The sequence below is a fragment of the Periplaneta americana genome, chromosome 17 (genome assembly GCF_040183065.1).
Source record: "Periplaneta americana isolate PAMFEO1 chromosome 17, P.americana_PAMFEO1_priV1, whole genome shotgun sequence".
Lineage (NCBI taxonomy): Eukaryota > Metazoa > Arthropoda > Insecta > Blattodea > Blattidae > Periplaneta > Periplaneta americana.
The window spans coordinates 68,547,948-68,567,594 of record NC_091133.1 but is presented as its reverse complement, the minus strand read 5'-3'; the positions used below and the strand labels follow the sequence as shown (position 1 = coordinate 68,567,594).

The 19,647-nt window shown below is 36.1% G+C and overlaps 2 protein-coding genes across 5 annotated transcripts in view; one reads left to right on the top strand and one right to left on the bottom strand.

The window, feature by feature from the left end:
• The window catches only part of LOC138693158 (lachesin-like), a 1,789,721-nt gene that overhangs the window by 697,092 nt on the left and 1,072,982 nt on the right, over window positions 1-19,647 (top strand). The window lies entirely within an intron of this gene.
• The window catches only part of LOC138693156 (uncharacterized), a 297,205-nt gene continuing 294,971 nt past the window's right edge, over window positions 17,414-19,647 (bottom strand). The window contains exon 2 of the mRNA XM_069816846.1: window positions 17,414-17,531. The gene's annotated coding sequence lies outside the window, so the exon portion shown is untranslated. The remainder of the gene's footprint in view (window positions 17,532-19,647) is intronic.

The window sequence follows — 19,647 nt, the reverse complement described above, 5'->3', positions numbered from 1 at the left end:
TGCGAAATAATCCGAAGTAATCCGATACATCAGCGCATCCGGAAGCCAATGCGATGTATGTACAGTAATCCTCTCTTATCCGAGGAGATACTTTTCGAAACCTATCACGGATAATAGCAAACCGCATTAATATTACAGTGCTAGATTAGTACTTCTGCATGTGTCAGAACAGGGAAAAGTGTATATTGTGGGTAATGTCACTAAGGACAGTGTTCGTCATTTATGTTACCAGTCTATGAATACAGGTGCGACCAAATTCTAGATTTCCTATAAAACTCTTAATATTAAGACATTAGATCCTAAGATACTTAAGAAAAATGTCGTTGAGGTTAACCGTTGATCAGAAGGGGATTAATATATTATTGCTGAAGACATTTTTGAGCATTAAATTTAAGACACTTGCAAATTTTACTTTGACATGCTATCTTTTATTTCGTAATGTACAGTAGTGGCAAAAAAAAACAGACCGACCCTTGTAGCTGATTTCAGAGCCTTGTTCACTCCACGATAGACTAGTAACTAAGACTTTCGTGGTTCGAATCCTGCCTGGGAAGGATTTTTTTTCTTTCCTTATTCAAATTTATTTCCAATACTTTTCGATTGGAGCGATATTTTGCTGCTTAATTAAATTATTATTTCCAGAATATTTATTCTACCAGCTTATTTTCTAATGGCTTTTGAAATGGGCTACGTCAGCAGTCGAAACAACAACAATTTCAATAGATTACTCGCCATCTTGTGAATGAGGGCGTGGCATGCGCAATGGCTCATTTCGGGGACTTCGTTTACTCCGTCGGTCCGGTTTTTTTGCCACTACTGTACATACATGTGAGGAGGTCAGAAGCAAAGTGGTATAAGTGCACTTAAGTTATTTGTGAGAAAATGTGATTGAAAGTACGAGTAGGCCTACTTAAGATTTTGTAAATTCCGTGAAAATTTTTATTTCAGTTTTAGTGTGTGGTGTGGTTAAAAAATGTGTCCCTTTGCCACTAACATTTTGAATGTTTTAGCTTGCCCTGGATGCACTTAACTCACTTTCTTAGAAGTGTCACTTATACACCTTTGCTTTTGACCCCCTCATATCTATCTGTGCGTTTTCTGCCACAGTCCTAATGGTCAGTGTTCTGGTATGGGATGTAGTAGACAGCGCAGTGGATAGCTGGAGAATGTAACCAAGCTGCAGCCTATTCCTCCCCATACGAGCCATCCATGTACAGTAGTGGCAAAAAAAAAAACCGGACCGACCCTTGTAGCTGATTTCAGAGCCTTGTTCAGTCCAGAGCACGATAGACTGGTAACTAAGACTTTCGTGGTTCGAATCCTGCGTGGGAAGGAAACTTTTTTTCGTTCCTTATTCAAATTTATTCCCAATACTTTTCGATTGCAGCGATATTTTACTACTTAATTATTATTCCCAGAACATGAATTTTACCAGCAATCAATAAATATTGGGAATAAATTTGAATAAGGAACAAAAAAGTTTCCTTCCCAGGCGGGATTCGAACCACGAAAGTCTTAGTTACCAGTCTATCGTGCTCTGGAGTGAACAAGGCTCTGAAATCAGCTACAAGGGTCGGTCCGGTTTTTTTGCCACTACTGTACAATAATGCATCACTTATGAGGCAACTAGGCCAGGAGATAAAGGGGTAGGGTGGCCAGTTCCTTTCCCCCTCCATTGTGTATGTCGTCGATTAACTACATTTTAAACTAATCAGACTTCAGATGTATACAAATAATTCTTCCTCTGACACAATATAGGGGAATTCGGGGGAATATGGGCACGTGGGAAATATGGGCAATATTACGTTTTCATGTCGAAACTCTTGCAATGAATTATGTTTCTTCGCTAATAACGGTTAATATAAAGTAAGAGTATCGTAATGGTTGCTGTGGGAAGCGCGCTGTGCAGTATTGTCTCGTATTGTTGTTAAAATAGCCATATAAAACGTGAGTATTGACTTACACATGAACTTTAGATTACACATGAACTTTAGAAAATGTTTAAAATCTAGTAGTATACATACAGAATACACATCTTGAACTGCCGTTCTATTGCGTCAGACATTGTTTTGTGAATAGTTTACGGTAGAGCCAACTGTTGAAAGTAAATCGTACATGTCGGGGTAATATGGGCGCTAATGTTCGGGGGAATATGGGCAAGCTTTACACTTCATAAAATGACTCTTCAATCTTGATGAAAATAGCCTACAAATGATTACAAGAGCGAAAGATGTCATTGCACCCAAAGAACACAAAGTGGTGCATTGTATTTACCCTAGAGATAAGGAGAAACCATTACCTTGTGGCCGGCTTCAATGCAGCAGGGAACTACTTTCCTCCAAGTATCATTATAAAAGAAATGAGGACAATAAGACTGAAAGAAGAGCTGCCTGCTGTCAGTAAGGTGTACTTCAACAAGCAGTCTGCCTACATTAACGGAGATACGAAGTGTGATCATTAAATTCCGAGTCCTGTCCCATAAGTGGAAATAAAATTATCTCATTTAAATTTGGCTGCCATCCTCTTCAAGGTAGTCTACTTGGGCAACTATACAGTGATCCCAATGTGTCTGCCATTTTTAGAATGCCTCCTGGAAGTCTCGTTCTTGAAGCCTGTCAAGCACCTTCTGCGATTCGCGTTGGATCTTGACTCTTCAGCTTGAATTTCACCTTCGGAAACAAAAAAAAAAAAAAGTCGCAGGTGTCCAAAGCTGGTGAATAAGGGGGTGAGGAACGACGACTATCTTGTTACGGGTGCAAAACTGGAGTGTTGCGAGAGCTCTGTGAGCTGGCGCAGTGTCCTCGTTGCTTTTTGTCCAGAGTTGTGGTCGTTCATATTCAAAATGGACATGAAGATCATTATACGCAATTTGTCGAATTTTTTCGACATTTTCGGCAGTGTTGCACATGTGTGGTCGACCTGGCCTCTCGTCGTCCTTTAGCGATGTTCTGCCATTTCTGAAACGCGAATGCCACTGAAAACACGTCGCTAGCTTCGTTCCCGTAGGCTTGCTTCAACATTCCATGGGTTACGGTTGCCGATTTCCCAAAGATCTTGACGTTGGCTCTCTGCTCCAGTTTCGAGTCCATCGTGATTTCGCAAATGCGCGGATGCACGTGCTAACAAAACCTTGTGTAACACAGGTCTCAATCAATATAGCGCTTCGAAACTTTGTGTCGTGTCTCTTCAAGGTCGTTTAGTGTCACTGCTGCGCACGCGTGTCAATCACGCGATCCCTTCGCCCACAGCAGATACAATCTCGTAATTTAATGCTCACACCTCGTATATTTTTCTTATTAATCAAGAACTTCGTTGTTTATTTCAACATCAGTAAGTGTGCACCTGCAATTTTGATAGGTGGACGTGACTCACGTAGTTGTAATCCTGACACTCTTAACTTTGCAGTAGAAAACGGATTATGCATGTTTTGTTTTCCTCCACACACCACAGGGCTGGCTTCAATCAGCAGATTAGGGGTCTGTTTGGTCCTCTGAAGAAAGCTTACAACAGCGGTGCTACAGCTTTATTCAGGCAACATAGGAGACTTTTTACGAAGGTCGAGTTTGCTTCCATTGTCTAAGAAGCATGAAACAGATGTGTTAATGTATGTCTGGCTGTAAATGCCTTCCGAGGTTCAGGCCCTTTTCCACTGCACATGAGTGTCATCCTGATTATGTTTACATTGGCACTGCAGCATCAGGTGAAAAACCTACAATTCATACAATTCCTTCCACTGATTCAAATGTCTTAGAATCTCCAAACGTCATTCATCGCCAAAGAGTCACGTCAACTGCCAAATGCCTTACGCAGTAACCATCACAAATTGCATATACAATATAGTTAATACAGTTATATTTTGAAGTGTTTTAAGTGATTTTTCACTTCTTTCAGTTGATTGTGATTCACATCGTTAATGCCCATTTTACCCCCACACTCGGGGGAATATGGGCAAAACACATTAACTTGCATTTTGCAGTTTTACTTGCATACGTTTAGGAATAAGCAGTCAGAATTCTTATATAATATAGCTAAATTCTTAAGAAACATATCCCAGCTGTAAAATTAATTATTAGAAAAAACCTAGAGATATTGTACACGGAATAGTACTAAGGTGCCCACATTCCCCCGACTTCCCCCATCGTCAAGTAATATGAACTGTCTGATAATAGATGTACTGATCAGCCAGAACCTCAATCAGAGGAGGGCCAATCATATGGAAAGTTAAATAGCATGTGACCTTGTGTGACTTTATATTCTCTAGATATCCATTGCGCCGAACGTGCAAAGCACACGATGATTGTGATGGCATTCCACACAAGAAAGATACTATACCTGTTTTTTTTTAAAGATGGGACATGGCACTTAAGCGGCCGAGCTTGGAACTACAACACTATGTTGCCAATATGGACTACCACGCCGTCAGCTGATGGGAGCTAGCAATGGACGTTAGATGGTTGACGTTAAAACATTAATAATTGACAATTGATGCGAAGGTAAAAAAAAAACAATATAAAAATCGACAGAGAATGAAAGACGAAATGTATCAATACTAACATTGTTTGCACAATAAATGTCGCCAAGAGAGCTATTAAGCACTCGCCACGTGGGAACGGTAACTTTGGCAACTCGACCATTGTTACCATAGCAACAGGCCTACCACGCTAAATGATATTTAGTTGTTTTCCCGATCGCAGCGCTACGTCATGTCGCGACTTAAATTAAAAAAAAAAAGATATAGCTTGCGCATCATATAATGTAAACAGAGTTGTAAAAAAAAAGGGAGAGAGAGATTTAACTAGGAAATAAAGCGTTTCGGACCCATGTTCATATAATACATGTATATTTTCTTCCTCTAGACGTGAGGAATGTTTCTATAACTTTTTGGCGTGCCTTTTAGTTACATCCTATACATTCTGAAAATGTAACCAAAATTCTTTGAGTATTATATTCTGAGATCACTTGAGTCCCAGTGAAGTAAAATTTTAAAATCTGTTAAAAAGGGTTTAATGATTTAGATATCTTTGTTTAGTTTGATCTGGGAGGTTTTTTTTGTTTTTGTAGCAACCGTCAGGTTATAGAGTGAATCCAACTCCGCCACCAATATCGGCAACGAACACTCCGTGGTTGTATGGTGGTGTGTGTGTGAAAAAACCAATGCAAGTTCCGATTTCATTAAAACAAGAAGGTATTTTTCATTATGTTTACCAGTCATATGCGTTATACTTGTTTTTTACTTGCTAATCAATGCATTGTTACGCATTGTGTGGACCTGTCTGTAGCCGAAACTAAAATTACATAGCTAACACCAGTTACATTGGCATAATTACGTTTCAATGAAAGAGAATAGCCTTACAAATATGAACTCATTCTGGTTCATATGTACTGGATGCTGTGTTAAATTTTTTGTTATTCTTTAAAGGAAAATTGTTCCTATTGTACCGCGAGTAAATGATACGTTTAAAACAATGTGGAAATCGCAATAATTGAGGTTCTTACGTAAAGATTAATTTTTGGTCCTACAGAATATATCTGTTATGGTAACAATGATTATTAGAGGAGAAAAATTCTCTCCGGCGCCGGGGCTCGAACCCGGGTTCTTGGTTCTACGTACCACTGAGCTACGCCGAAGTTCAATCCACAGCACCGGATCGAATCCCTCTCCTCTAGTATGTGTACGTGCGTGATCTTTTTAAGGCCACAAAGGGAAAAAAACACTAGAGGAGAAGGATTCGATCCGGTGCTGTGGATTGAACTTCGGCGTAGCTCAGTGATTAAAGCACTTGATATGTAGAACCGAGGACCCGGATTCGATCCCCGGCGTCGGAGCGAATTCTTCTCCTCTAATAATAATCATCGTAAGAGTTCTGTTTAGGTAGGAATGTTGGTCTGTTGTTATGATCTTCTGTCTGTTCGATGTGCTGGGCCAATGTCAATGGTATTCCATCCAGTGTCTAAAAACACATACATCAGCTTTATGGGTTAGCGGACGAGACTCGTGCTTCGAGACTGTGCTAGGGCGTGAGCTCGAATCCAGGTCGATCTGATTAATAATAATAATAATATTATTAATAACAATAATAATAATAATAATAATAATAATAATAATAATGATTTATTTAACATGGCAGAGTTAAGGCCATACGGCCTTCTCTAACACTCAACCAGCAGTAAAACTGCGTTACAAAAACACTACAAATTTACAAAGTACATTACAATTTAACACACAAAACTGAATAAGATAATAATTATAAAATGTAAACAACAAGTAAGTAGAAATCAGACATAATATATAACATATAGAAAGAAAAGAAAAAGCATAATAAAATGTGAACAGCAGGTCAAAATAAATGAGACATACAAAGTATAAAAAAACTTGGTTGAGATTTTCCTCTACTGTAAAAAGAATGTCAGTCAAACCCATGACGAATCCTCGGATTCATACTACGTTTCCCGGTAATCTATTCTAGCAAAGCCATATAACAGCGCAGTTAATACACTGCTATTAATTATTTTATAGCATTAAATGAGAACGGAGTAAAGTAGATGGAAGCCTGATTGTTATTATTATTATTATTATTATTATTATTATTATTATTATTATTATTATTATTATGACGATGATGATGATACATGTTCCACAGTACAAAAAGTAAATTCGTTCATTCATTCTCTACATCTCACTTGTAAATTAAATATTTACAGCATTAAAGTGTTTTAATGTCGTAATCCTTTCTAAAGAAAATAATAATAAATATTTCCAAACTAATAGCTATAGACCAGCGTTTCTCAAACTTTTTTGAAGTGGGGACCACTTTTTAAAGTCAGAACAGTTCCGCGGACCACCTTACTCTTGTTCCCTTCGAAAGCAAATTCATCATTTTCGTAGCATATTTTAATACCAGTATACTTACATTTTAAAATTGAATTAAAGTTCGGTACTTTGGTCCTCTGTTATGAATTCGGGTGGTTCCTGGCTGGGTTACAGGCGCGGCGCCAGATGTGCAGGGAAAAGATGTCGAAAAACACCACGTGTATAGTGCTTTAAATCCCTCTTTTGTTGCTGAGAGTAGAGTGGGAAGTCGGTAGACGGATAGGGTAATAATTTCATAAAATGTCTGTACTGGCAGAAAAAGTGAAATTCGATTGCCATGTGTCATTTCCAAACTCTGAGATTTTAAGCTATAGTGAAATAGCCTATGCAATTCGTTTGAATTTTATTTATTCTTCTGTCTTTTTTGAAGGACCACAAGGGCAGACCTCGAGGACCAGAGATGGTCCGCGGACCATAGTTTGAGAAACGCTGCTATAGACGGATCGCCAGATCTTCTTAATAGCTATATCTAGATAACATTGTGTATAGTCTAAGAGGTCTAGTTTTGAATCATGAATAAAACGTCAACGGTGCACAAATAATATACAGAGTGTTTCCGAATTGGTGTTACAAACGTTCATGGATGATGGCGAAGGGCACATGTATCAATTTGAGATAAGGAACCATGGTCCGGAAATGACTGAGTTGAAAGATATAAGCAAAAATAGTTGTGTGGAAATGGAATTGTAATTTGGCAACACGAGCCCTCCTTCCCTTAACTTTTGGAACAGTCGTGGAAAAATGGTATGGGCTGGATGTCTCCTACGTGGGTACTTGACCGATACAATCTTTAAGCTTGTCTACTGTTCCCATTGGCTCATCCGTATTCGAAAATCAGGTCTGCTTATTCCGCTCTCGTGTGCTCCTCCATTTCACTAGGACTGATCGACTGGACACTGCAACTTGTGCAGACAATCAGTCCTATTACACTATTGTACCTAATTCCAATTACTAGTTTCGTCCTTCATACTAGTAACTCATGTTGAAATAATTCTGTACATACTCTATAAAAAAGTACCTTACGTACCGTAACTTCAATCTTCACTACTGCCCAATCCGAAAAGATAAAATTACTCAGACATGCTATCTACTGTCCTTCCAAGTGGTTTTGTCGCAGGATCGTACAAAGAGGGGAATCACGTGGCAGTTAATTACTTAACGTGACCCTTTTATTTAAGTTAAATTTAACAGTTGTATAATATTACGTAAACGTTCAATTCCTAACAGAAATTAATGTTTTCAGAAAAAAGACAAGACAGCCACCCACTAGCCTTTACAGAGGGCCGAGCAGAAGCGGGTGAGGGAACCTGGGATGCGACGTAGGCAAACGGACGACAGTGCCTGTGCGAAAATATGATTAAATATTGAAAGTTCTTTCGTCACTGGAAAACGCGAACATATTTCTGGAACATACTATACTCACTAATTCAGTACTATTTACTATGATCGTAAAGCGAATTTGACTGCATTGGAAGTTTACTAGTAGAGGGATGGGAGTGAAGTACATTCAAAAACTCAGGTACAATAAAAATTGAAGTAAAAATAAAATGATGTCCCTGTACCATGTTTCAACAGCCGAGTCCCCTTAAACCTAAGTCATGAGCTTTATGTATACTGCGGCCGTTATCATTAATAATAAATGAATAAACAATTGACGATCATTTCATCGTCGATAATTCTGTTGCAGCTTAGTAACCAAATGGACAAAATTAAGTTTTTAGATTCTGTGGATGTGAGAAAGAACATGAAACTCTTTGCAGAAATGCGAACTCCCCAGGAGTGTTTGTAATCGTCATGAATAACTTTGTCTCAAATAGTGCAGAATTTATAACTAAGTTTCTGTGTGCACTCGCTGAAAAGCAATTCTATAATTTCTTGAGTCCGCCGTCTCAGGGAGCGGCGGACCTTCCAGCAAGCTGTGCAAAGTGGAATAACGTGTTATTTTTTTACACTACATTTAATGGGAAAAGTTCTACCTCTGCTCAATTTAAGAAGTAATACCATGTTGTGACAAAGACGGAGAGAGATACTTTTGTCTTCTGGCGACCTCCGTTTCCTTTCAATCCAAAGGATCTGAGTTCATATCTTTAAATCTGTAGCGTGAAATTATTCTTGCACATCCTAACAACAACATCGCCTTCATTTTATTTCCCTTATTATTATTATTATTATTATTATTATTATTATTATTATTATTATTATTATTGTTATTATTATTATTATTGTTGTTGTTGTTATTGCTACATCCATAAACATAATCACTGCCTTATTCAACTTATAAAAGCTTTACTCTACAGTCCGTTTGCGTCACACTTTTATAAGAACAAGAGTGATACTGTAGCTATTCACTATGTATAATTGAAGACATTCCTGGAAGAAGGATGTAACATCACATTCTTGAAGCATGTGATGTACGTGGAAAAAGTAATTTTAAAGCATTTATTTATAACAATAAATTATTGTGTTCAGTGGCTGAATAATCTTGTATCCTTGTTTAGACAAATATCCTATGTCTATGATAGTAAATATAGGCCTAATGAAGTAATATCCCTGAAATTATTTTCCTCTCCCCGAAAAATCAATTACTGTTTTGTTGGTTACATCCCTATTCAGGGAAGTCTTCAATTGTACTGTAGCTACACATTTGGAATGATAAAAGAGTCATTCCATACAAAATTTTAAGAATATGACAGTGATGTCATTTTGGGGGGGGGGGCTTTAAATATAATAATGCTATTATAAAAATAAATTAAAGTGCCAACTATGACCGCCATTTCATTAATATTTTAGTCATACAAATGGCTGAAAAATGAGTGGCAGTTACATGTTATCCATAATTTAAAATATTCTAGACACACTAGGCCTATATGAAGTGTCATCGAAACTAAAGAGAAGTCATTGTAAACATGAACAATCATATTTTAATATCTTAAAGATTAATTCGAATAATATTAAGGGATGTTCATAAAAACATCCCACTCAAAAAAGAAGTACTTTATATATCCGATACAGCAATTTAAATTCATGCGAATTTCATTCGTATTGAAAAAAATCTTAGGCCTATTCTTAAGGGGTTAGGTAAGCATACAGCAGTAAACTTTTGGAAATATTCAACATTTTTTTCCTCCATTATTGTATCTTGTACAATAATGAAAATTAGTATGTGTAAAAGACTGCCATTTTGTTATATGATAAAATATTTTTACGATTTAAAAACAATTTTTTTTTTTCAAAATTAAAAATGTTGGCAGTTCACTGTGTAGTGATGAAGCGTTTTCCTCATAACTCAAAAACTATCCAACATTCGGCAATGAAATTTTTCTGTATATTTATGCATGTCATATCTACAATATGTTGCAAAATCACGTCTCTACATTTTGATAGATTGTCTGATAAAAAATAAATTGATTTTAAAAATGGTAAAATATTATATTTTCTTGTAACACAAAATAAAAAAAAAATATTATTTATTAAGGAATGCAGTTCAAAGAGCATGATATTGTAAACATGAGTTTCAGCAATAAAATAAAAGAGAAAGAACATGAAAAAGTTAAAAAGTTTATGAGTTATGAGGGAAAAGCTTTATCACTGCACAATGAACTGACAGAGTTTTGAATTAAAAAATATATATATAAATATATTTTTGAATAAAAAAATATATATATAAATATATTTTTAATCGTAAAAATATTTTTTTCGTATAGCAGAAGAACATGTTTTACATATACTAATTTTCACTGTTTTACAAAGACATAGTAATGGAGAAAAAAATGTTGAATATTTCCAAAACTTTTACTGCTGTAAGCTGTACCTAACCCCTTAATCTGTCTCCCAAGTTTTATGACAGTATCTCAAAAAATCTATAAATAATTAAATTAATAAATTTATTAATTTTTGTTGTGACTGTTGAAAATCGCTTGCCAAGCGTGGCGGTTGCAGCGCTCCCGAGAAACAGTGTAAACAACATCACGCGGCAATGACGACATTTTGTAGGACGGGATAGCCTACCTGCTGAGCTCCTATGTTCCGGTGAGGTATTTTTATTAAAAACTGGCATGGTATTTAAATCGGCATTCTGAAATTTTCACAGTTGAATCAATAAACCTAAAAAATTAAACACATGTTTTTTCGTCTCTAAAAATGTGATGCAGTTTGTGTTCTATATTTTTAACAAATATTTTACGGCGTGTCAATATTTAAAAAACTATATATATACATATATTTTTTTAATTTTGAGATCAATTTTTTAAACTAGTCTCTTCTTTTTCGAATTTGTATTGAAACCACTTTTCCATCTTCTTTTACATAGTAAGAATACTTCAATGAATGAAACCCTGATCTTCGCTAAACCAATATTGTAAATGCTGATTGCTGCCAATCTATGAAGAATATAAATATAGGCTAATATTGCGTGAAATTCATATTTAGAACAAACATATTTTGGCTTGTTATGATATTTCTGTTTTGGGTACGGTAAAAATTAGGCGCTAATCACAACCCATAAAAATTATTGTATGGATGAAAATTTATCTACAGTAGTATTTCCTCCATTGCAAATTCTACCGTTTCTACGTTGAAACAGCACATGAAAAATTAAGTATTTCACCTTGGTTTGAACTGGTTTGTCATTGCACATTGTTAATTAAAAAAAAAGAAATTTGCATTATTAATTGGTTATATTTTATTATTATTATTATTATTATTATTATTATTATTATTATTATTATTACTATTTTTTTAAAATTGGTTAGTATATAATCTACAAGTGGACCAGGAATTTAAGAAATTGACTTACACAAAAAGAAAGACAGGCAGACAATAGACGCCATAGTACTCATAACTGCATTTTCTACATCAGGGATATTGAGAAGTCTAATTACAGTACATGAAAATTTTGATATAGATTTTTGCACCATCACAATATTTTCCTTCTGCATTTTGTTCTTTGTACTTTTATATTGAGAAATCTGGTTAAATATGGCTTTGATAATATAACTAGAATGATCTAAGCTTAGTTCTATTTAATTAACCGCCTATAGCATGTGGGGAAATGCGTATTAAGTGAAACCTATAAGCAACATTTTCAGAACCTTTTTATTTTACAGTAAACAGCCATTGCATACTTACCTTACTACGTTCCATAATGTCCGACAGGAGACGTAAACATTGCCGGCAGAGTTAGGGAGGCGGATAATTGCTAAACAACCAATGACAAAAGTCACAGTCTAGATTTATCTTGACGTTGGGTTTAGATAGAACGCTTCAGACCGCCCAACTTTAAGATAAGCGTGGGATGTGACCTATACCATTGGTTGTTAAACATTTATCCGCCTCCCTACCACTTTAGGCAATGTTAACGTCTCCTGTCAGATATTATGGAACACAGTGTAGATTGAAGTTTAATGACTCAAGTATACAAATATTTATAAATTTAAAATGATCCTTCATACTGTACACCTGTACATTCTCAAAACAATATTTCACATCGTCGAAGTTGTATTTACATTACCAAGAATTTATGATATCCGTGGGGCTATTATACAACGTGGAGAGACTGCATTGCACTTAACCAGCCATAGCTCAAAAGATATTAAAATAAAGCTATATATAATATAACAACAAATTTATATGCATAACAACTCAACAGAAAATATAGCAGCTTGTAAATTATGTTTAGCGCGTTTCAGTGTATTTATTGTAAACTTTAAAGAATGGCAGACGTGATCAGTGTGAACAATATTCATACAGGAACCCATATCCGGAAACATTTCCTTTGATAGTTACAAGCTACAAAGTGTGTAGTCAAGTTGCTTTCTTTAGTATATTGATAAACCAGAGCTCTTCTTCATAAAGCGATTAAAGGAATGTCGTAAATAATTTGGTTTCTTTAATGTAAGTTTTTATGTTGCCATGGTAATATCTGAAAACATTACAGAGTTCACTCGAATAGTTATGGAACTTTTTACAGTGTACATTTCGATATCCAACTGTCATCGAACACAAGGCTAGTGCACTGCAACCTCATCTAAGTTTAAATGTTACTGCTCCTTCTTATATGTTTTAGGCTTATTTGGGTTAAGGATTACGTACCGACAATAACTTAGTCTTCGCGGAATGATTCATATTATACTTACTAATATACACAGTGGGCAAAAAAAGGCACAAAATTAGAGATACTTTATTTTCGGAAATACATAACATTAATTTATAAGAAATACACTGTTGAAAAGAGTAGACTTTAAAGATGACAGACTTTTATTATGTTATTTTGAGGCACAATTAAAATCGTATGGAGGTCAATACACAATGATGCGAAAAATGTGGTTTTTGAAGACAATTTATTACTTCAAAATGCAGAAACTGAATGTTGGAAAATTAAAAATTATGCTCTATGTGACAGTAATTTTCCCGCACAACCATTTGTAGGCGTCTTCTCCATTGTCCAATAGCACTGGATATCTGTCTTTTGTCAAGCCGGTCCCAACATTCAAGAAGACATTGTCTTAAATGTTCAATATTACGAATTCTTGTTTTGTAGTAAACTGCTTTTTGTAGTTGACTCCATACAAAATAGTCCATAGTGTTAAGATCTCGTTTGAAACTCCAGCGGAAACCATAAGAGAATCTGAGAAATGGAATCTTTCACGTAATAATCCCTCGGGAGGGATATCATGTCCGTATCTTGCTAATCAGTCGTTTTACACTTGAAACAGACCATTCTCGCTGAGCATAGTTCCTTACAATTTGAGGGGCAGATAAATTATCATATTGGTGCAAATGTTTATGAAAATCTTGTCTTCGTTCGTTAACAGGCCCATTGTTTACAAAATGAGAACTCAAAACGTAAGAAAACAGGTGATGATAGCACAACAAACGACTTGACCTGCTGAACTCGTAAGACCATAATGCTTAGTTCGGGATAAACGATCGATTTTGCACTGCCTTACAAAAATAAAATATAATGTTTAATAAATGGCAAAAAATTAAATATTACAGTACTTCCCCGGTCTACAAGGACTGTGAAATTTGCTTGCTAATTAAACTGTCAAGTGAAATCATTAGCTACTGGAATATAACCATTTAAATTTTGTGCTGTTTTTATTTTTGTATATTTAAATTATTGAAGTACGAATGGAAAAGGAAGGAAAGCTACAAGGGCTTATCACTCAAAATAACATTTATGGTCCCAGGTAGCTCATACCGCGTTCATGACAGTTCACTAAAGTTTACAGGAATAGATAATAATGTGCAGCCACACCTCAGAAAGTTGGCTTTGAGTTCGATGCTAACTGGCTACACTTACTACATATATCAAGGTCAAACAGAATATTTCTAGACATAGTTAAACAAATCATACTGAACACCTCTGCCACCCCTAAAAGTTTGTAACAATATCGCTGAAACACTTTCTGTAAGAAGAGTAGAAATAAATTAGCGAGATATCATATTGAAGAAGCTTATGATTATATTGTTAAATATATGACAAATGAACATATTTTACACCAACCAGCACTTTGTGCATTTAATTTTATTTATTCATAGTTTAGGCCCTACATATTAGGTTATATTTTCATCATTCTTTCTGCCGGTATATTTTGTCAAAATATTGTCAGTAATTGCAATTAACAATAGGACCTAGTGTAGAGTAGTGCATGTATAGAAGATGAATCTAATTAACTGTGCCAAATTAGGAGGAGGTGCCCTACTGTGTACTCAGATACAGAAAACTGAGAGCCTGTTAAGTCAGCTTAAAGAGATATGGTCGTGTGAGGGTGACTATGATCTTATTACGATTTTAATGTTGTTTTTATTGGAAACATAATTGTCAGTCGCAAACATCGATATAAGCATTACAATGGCGACGTTTTGGATTCTTCCGAACACTTCCGAAGATCCCTGTCGTGGTTTGAATCACATCGTAGGCATTTGTTTTTCTAGCAACCAATTCATGTCCATAGGGATTTTAATAAAAAATTGATTTTAAGTAGTCACAGAGAAAAAATCGACAGGTTGAAATCAGGTGATCTCACGGGCCATGGGATAGGACATCCTCTTCCAACCTAGCGATCAGGAAATCTAGCAGCATCCAGGTGGTTATCGACTCGTCATGCTATAGCCACATTATATCTCGGTCAATTAAGGGCATTTCCTAGTGACTGAGACAAGACTCTTTGCAGGAACTTTAAGTGTAGCCGGTCAGACGTTCGGGTATAACCCTTTACAGCATTAAGGCCAGAAAATTTTGTATTTTTTTTTCATATCATGGTTCATAACGAAGCTTCTAAGATTTTTTTTCTTCAAAATTTTAACTCTGCACATATTTAAAAAAAAAATGATGGTCACTCTGAGCAACTACTATGTCAAAGTGAGGATTTTGATATGATATTCCAATACAGTATACTGTGACACTTCAATGGTTTTACAAATGTATAATTTATTAATGTTGTTCAGATACACCATTCATTTATTACTTTTGATGATACAATTTAAAACAATTCTTTATCCTTCAGGCGTAGTGCTATTTTGCACGTTCAACACAGATGGAACCTCTATGTATCCTTAAGAGGTGGTTGCATGGTGGAACATCTGTGCTATTTGTTGTAGAGAAAGAACTGAAACTGTGGTTCTTCTGAACAATCACTATGCTGCATAAGGTTAAGATATAGCTCAGTTAGATGATCTTGGTTAATTTCGATGCAAATATTTATAGCGAAACGTATACCGTCTGCATATTTTTCAGGCTTCTCTCTCACACGTTTAAACCCGTATCTCCTTAAGCTGGAGTCACAGACCCTAAGTTCTCTATATCGAAATAACTCGATAGGGCAATAGGAGGGGGTTCCTTCTTGCATAACTTTGGTAATGATAATTATTGCGTATACTCTGTATAATAACATACGTATTTGACCTCATTCTTTCATTTGTGAATACTTTACTGAACAATAAAATATTATTATTATTATTATTATTATTATTATTATTGTTATTATTATTATTATTATTATTATTATTATTATTATTATTATTATTATTATTGTACATACGCAGGAACTAAAAAGTTAAAAGCAGAAGTTCCTTTGAGCGAAAATGACATGAAAATGAATAAATATTTACTGATTACAATCTGCCCTCGTAGTGAGCGACAGTACGCCGTAATGATGTTAAGTAAGTTAGTGTCGATTATTTTAAATGCATTATTAATGTGCATATCATGTATGTGTAGTGTAATGATTATCATGCAATGAGAGCGCGCTACAAATGGGTCGTAAATCAATGCGGGGCAGTCAATGCGTGCAGACGTACGTACTGTACACAATGAGGAATATTATTTCGCTGTTACCTAGCGACGCCTACTTGCACCCGGCTGTAATGTCATTCAAGTCACGGTCCTGCTGCTACTGACCCCAGAAATTTCGTCCGTCGCCGTTAATTCTGCCTCTGCCACTACTGCTCTCTCTTCTTCCGATTATATTCGCTCATTGTCACGTTCTATTTCTCTCTATTACCAATAGGTAGACATTTTATGTAACGGACGTTGTGCACGCAACGCTGAAGGCAGTTTGAGCTTGAACTTGCTGAATGATCAGGGTTCGGATCCGGCGTTAGGATTTCAGTCCTATTTATTACGAGATCCACTGTCTGCATGTCTAATAATTATTTGGTTATCAATGTCCAGATACAGATATAGACCGAAAATCTTCAGGCGCTGTACTGCAGAAAAATAAAAGAAAAGAACATTAAAACAAATTCGGTAATAAAATTCATCTCTTGTCCATTATTTTTATTAAGGTTTCTAAACAAATTTCAAGTTATCAGTCACTTTATTATTACTACTGTATTGTCATTGTCATTATTATTATTATTATTATTATTATTATTATTATTATTATTATCATCATCATCATCATCATTATTTTAAAGAAAATTATAATTATGTGTGTATATATATATATATATATATATATATATATATATATTAAATTATTGAATCTGTGACTATTGTCGTATTTCATAAAAATATACTAGGGCAAATAACAAAAGATAAAAATATACAAAACATAAACATACATAAAAAGTAGCATATGTACAACATAATATATTGCTACATGGCATAAGTTCGTAGACTTTTGCAAAACTACGGATTTCAGAATATGTATGTATGTATGTATGTATGTATGTATGTATGTATTGTGAATTTTTTTTCAACTCAACAATAGGATTTTATTCTTCCAACAATAATTCCTTTCTACAATTCGCCTTAAACGCTCTCGTCAACAATTGGATTTTCACTCATCACAGTATTCGTTATAGCACTCCACTGACGACAATGACAATTTACTTGGACTAGTACGAACAAAAATGAACTGTTAATCTTAACTAATATTTACAAAGCACTATTTACAAATCAGAACTATCAGTTCTCAGTTCACAGTTTTTCTATCTCAGTCACTCGAGTTCACAGTATCTCGAACCACAGACCTTCAGAGACAGTTCACTGTACTCGAACTCAGGTCCCTCCAGCTGCGGTCCACTGCACTCAAACTCAGGCCTTCGGATGCTGATACAGTTGCGGACGCACACTCGAGTCGAACTCCGGTACACAAGACTGGCTTGCTTGCTCTGGCTTTCTCACTGACTGGCTGACTAATCAACTGAAAAACTACTCGAGTTCGCTGGCGTTTCTTCTTTTATAGCGAAATCATAGTTGCGAGAAATTTCTACAGCTGTGCAGAGAATTATCTGGATATCTCCACTTCGACGGACTTCTCGAAGAGTCGGGAAGGTCCGTTCCCCCTTCCCTCAGTAAGCAGCTGCGCGCGCGATCACCCCTCGTCGCGTGGGCCCTTTCCCCTTTCTCCGCCGCGCGCCGTTCCTTAGTGCTCCGTGAAGCCCGCGCGATCTGCTTTCTTGCGGGACGCTGGTCGTGAGTTCGAATCTCACGTCGCTGTCACAGTATGTATGTATGTATGTATGTATGTATGTATGTATGTATGTATGTATGTATGTATGTATGTATGTATGTATGTACTCTACCGGTCAAAAGTTTTCGATCAGCTACGAAAACAACTTTATACTTTATTTCAGTGTACAAACACATCGGAAAAACTAAATAGACCAACAAAATACATATTTTATCTCTCTAGCATTATGATATTATGCTGTATAATTAACCCCTTAACTCCTAACTCTTAGTGATTTCAAAATTATCTTATATTGAAACCTTAATCGTAGTTCTGAGTTCCGTGTAATTTAAATAATTTCCTTCCATTTACGTGCAATCCAGATTTTACTTTAATTACTTTATGAAACCATATACTCTCTTTTTCAAACTTTGGTTATAGTAAGTCACCATACCTACAGACCGATTATTTAGTCCTGACAGCTCAGCGACGCGAAAGAGGGGAAGTAATCGGAGGAGTGGGGAGAGTTCCGGAGTAGAGATAAGGGCGAGTAGTCGGTAAAGGCAAGCGAGTGAATAAACCAAACACCCCTTGGCGTAACTAAATGGACTCGCCTGTCCCACTCGCACATCTCCGGTGACTGTCAGGACTAAATAATCGCACTGTACCTATCACGTTACAAATATGATGTGGTTCTGAACTCGGCCACTTATGACTTATGTCCCAGCTCTCGAAAATAAAAATGTAACAATCGTTACAGTCTCTTAAGGGGTCATACTAGAAAAATGATGACAAATGAAACTCGTGCTTCTTCTGTATTGTACTGTATTTGGGAGGGAACAGTACTAATAATGAAATGTTATGTTTCATTTAACGACGCTCGCAACTGCCGAGGTTATATCAGCGTCGCCGGTGTGCCGGAATTCTATCCCACAGGAGTTCTTTAACATGCCAGTAAATCTACTCACATGAGATTGTCGCATTTACGCACACTTAAATGCCATCGACTTGGCCCGGGATCGAACCCGCAACCTCGGGCATAGAAGGCAACTCCGCCAATCAGGCCGACTTAATAATAATAATAATAATAATAATAATAATAATGATAACAATAATTCAGGCACGTCTCCTCTTTCTTCCAGCCAGACTCCAATTGAATACAATACCCTTACCTATTACAGTAATAATTACAATAATGTCTAGAACCAGCACTGCGACTAGAAGATCTATTGCGCTTATATTTGAGCTAGGTGAATTCCCAAAACACACAGACTGACTACACTGAGGTTCACTGCATCTACAAGTTTCAAGCAGGCAACCGCAATCTTTCCTACACTAGCCTCTTTCTTGCGACGTCAGCCGGTGTTTAGGCATTGCATGCATACATACATACATATATACATACATACATACATACATAGTGTTCTGCCCATGGGCAGGTCTTTCACTGCAAACCCGGCATTGTTTAATCTTTCCTATTTTCTGCCTTCCTCTCAGTCTCCGCATATGATCCACATATCTTAATGTCGTCCATCTTCTGATATCTTCTTCTGTTCCGAACTCTTCTCCCGTTCATCATTCCTTCCAGTGTATCCTTCAGTAGGCAGTTTCTTCTCAGCCAATGACCCAACAAATTCCTTTCTTTCTTTCTGATCAGTTTCAGCATCATTCTTTCTTCACTCACTCTTTCCAACACAACTTCATTTCTTATTCTGTCTGTCCACTTCAGACGTTCCATTCTTCTCCATATCCACATTTCAAATGCTTTTATTCGTTTCTCTTCACTTCGTCGTAATGTCCATGTTTCTGCCCCATACAAGGCCACACACAACACAAAACACTTCACTAGTCTCTTCCTTAGTTCTTTTTTTAGAC